We start from the raw sequence: 3,336 nt of genomic DNA, 5'->3' as shown, positions 1-3,336 counted from the left end.
TTCTCTGTAAAACCGTTAAAGTTATCACAGACGTTCGATGGTGGGAGAATGCATGAAGAAAGGTATAGACAAATTTGCTACGCCAAGATCTAACCAAAGCATTCCCAAATACTCAGTTCTAACGACACTGCCGATCTTTGCTATAGTATCATAGCAAATAATAACACAATCAGAAACAATCTTGAAGCATGCTCTCATTTGACACTCACGGTTTCCTCTAATTGAAGTTAAACACACGCTTCATATTTGTTTCACCTGAGGCTGGTTAAAAATGGTATACAATGTTCACATGATTAGGGTTATTTACCTATCGTTGCATAGCAAAGCAAGCGCTCCAGTTAAAGAATATTCATATTACAAATTTTTCACGGGAAAAATCATTTCTAAAAATAAGGCTTCCGATCCATGCAAAACTACCTTCCAATCTTTATGTATGTAATCTGGACAAAATATAGCCATCATAGAAGCATCGTATCTATGGTTTCATTTTCAATTGATCGATTTTTCTACAGTAATTTATCTCTCTTGAATACTATTCTTTATAAGTATATGGTTTTCTTTACTGAATTTCAAGTTTAAAACATTGCTTGAAGATTCCTATTGATAGAAGTCAAAAATAAAAAAGATATGACTAACAAAACAATATATATGTTCTTCAAACACACACTTTGCACCGTGTCATTCTCCGATAATATTTGTCGGGTTTAAAGGCACTTTTTCAGTCTAAATCTGCAGAACTGAGTATGATTGGCTTTATTCTACTAAATTAATGTTAACAAAAAAAAATTAACTTAAATGGACTGTTGAATATAAATTTCTTAGTTTGAACAGATGCTTCTCAAAGTAATGCTATATCAGAACCATCACAACGTGAATCAAGTGAATGAAAATCCGCTATCGGAAGCGATGATTTTTTAGATCTCAAAAACAGTAAATGATAATTACAATATGGGTTATGGAAAAAAACAAAAACAGAAAGGAATTCTACATAGTTTTATTTTTTTTTTCATCGAGAGCTGCGATCCTGAGCTTAATTTTACGATGATTTGCGTGAGCTCTTGAAAAAAAAAAACTCCGATAGCTTTGACCAACTTTTGGTGTCTTCATTCTTTATTTTACGAATTAGGATCAAAATGTTCTTCAAGTTTGAATTTGTCTAGAATCCTGTAGATGCGGTTCATGAAGCGTTTCCACGATTTACAAGCCTCCCGAATTTGTCTCTGAACCCAATTGTTGTACGCATCTGTTAATACATCTATTAAGTTCCCAACAAACAATTTAAGCTGCAGACTAGCTTATAAAGGCAAAAATTAGCTGTATAAGCCAATTTTTGGCTGTATAAGCTATTCTGCAGTCAAAATTGTTCGTTGGGTTATGCGTACTTTATATATGATTATGGTAAGGCATTTACATTCATTTCATGCATTCATTAACATTCATTTGCCACTACATTTTGTTTATCAACATAATTCCTTAAAATGATGTATGTAATGTTTGTAGGTTTTTTTTTTGCTTTACTATAGAGACTTTCAGCCTGTAGCTGGTTCGTCTCTTATTTGTAGATTTTGATATGTGCTAATTATTTTGAAAATAACTTTTAATCTGGTGGGAAAAACTTATTATTGTTTTTCAGTGAATGTAACTTGCACTTACAATGGCGGGTTCTGTTCGCTCTGGTTCATTATGCATAAGCGGTACAGATACAGATTTGAGTTATTACCAAAAGTTGTAGGTACTTTTAAAAACTACTAAAGCTTAATAAATCATTTTATGGAAATCTGTTGATGAAAATAGTTGAAGGCAAATGAATGAAGAATGCACGGTATGAATGCTAATGACTTTTCAGGCCTGCACAGCAAAAAATTAATTTTAATATTACATCCAAGAGGATGCACTTCAATCATGTCGAAAATCTCATGTAATTTTTAAGGCCACAAAAATAAAAAATGTAGTAAAAGCAGCGTAATGTCAGTTCATGCACTGTATTTATGATAAGTTTTGTCCTTCTTGTGATTTTAAAATTAATTTGTAAAAATGTATTTAAGAGCGTAATTATTAAAAAAAGAGAATTATTTCCTCACTCTTAGATGAGTTGTCGTATCTTTAAGATAAATGTTAAAGGTAAACTTTGGTGCAATAAGACCACTTTAAAAGTGGATGGGTTTCATTGAAAATTAGAAAATGTTTTCCAAAAGAGGCTAACGAAATCGAGTTACTATTTAAGGTCGATGAACAATAATTCCGAACACGGTTCAATTATCGTGTATTACTGGTTTTCTTTATAAAACTTTTACTACCCATTACATGAAAATAATATATAATTCGATTTAGTTTTTTTGTCGAGTAAAAGCTTGATATACAACTGACGATTAATATCTGAAAAATTAAGTAACCTCTTCATATAAAATACCAGCAATATTAAAAACATGTAAACGGTTTGTTTTTCGAGACTTGTCCTGAGATAATACATATTTGAAATCATGACCGTTATCGTAAGAAGCATGGTGATAGCACCATAACGCCAGGTTTTCAAATAAAAAATACTTTAAATACTTGCTTTAAAACATAGTGTATCAATCAATATATGATGAATGATGAATATCTGTCAGTTATGGCCGGATGAATACTACACAGTAGTAAATAAGGTGAAGTGTGCAATAATTGGCAATTTACCCTGTAGCTTTCGAACCAGCGCACAGTTCTATTTGTGGAAATGTAATTTGTGAACAAAGGATTTTGAAAATTCAGTAGCCATATGTTCTGAAAGAGACCCTCCTTCATATTCAGAGACAAAGAATCAATGTCGTGGAAGGGAAGTTAAGCCATTGATCTGCCCTGTCACATGTTGGAGGCACATATGTGATGGAGCAAAAAACGACAAAAATAGACAAGAAATAAAAAAGCGGATTATTTTTGTTTACCCAAACAAGAGTTTTAGAGGATTACTGCACGTGGTTATTTTGAACTAGCGAATGAAAAGATTTAATTATATTTCAAGATAATTCCTGGGTCAATGAATAGCATTCACCTTAACTTTAGTTTTGAAAATTATAAGGAATCGAGGAGAAATAAATGGTGTACACGATAATAAAATATCTGTGTTTGTTGTCAGACTCAAACTAAACCCTCCTGGTCGGTGATAAGATGTAAATTGCTTCTTTTAAATGTTCGAATAAATACTTCATGGAAATTGCATTAAAAAGCACAATTTTGAAAATATTCAAATGAAAAGAAGTATAACCCCACAGAAATCTATTGAATACTTATTTTTCATGGAAATCATACTACACATATTGAAATTCCCTCATATAGAGTAAATGTCTCTAATGTTGGCCT

The sequence above is a fragment of the Ochlerotatus camptorhynchus genome, unplaced genomic scaffold, assembly GCF_037179485.1.
Source record: "Ochlerotatus camptorhynchus isolate MF236.1 unplaced genomic scaffold, CSIRO-AGI_Acam_v1.1 ptg000028l, whole genome shotgun sequence".
NCBI lineage: Eukaryota > Metazoa > Arthropoda > Insecta > Diptera > Culicidae > Ochlerotatus > Ochlerotatus camptorhynchus.
The sequence above is the reverse complement of the archived record's forward strand: the minus strand, read 5'-3'. Positions refer to the sequence as shown.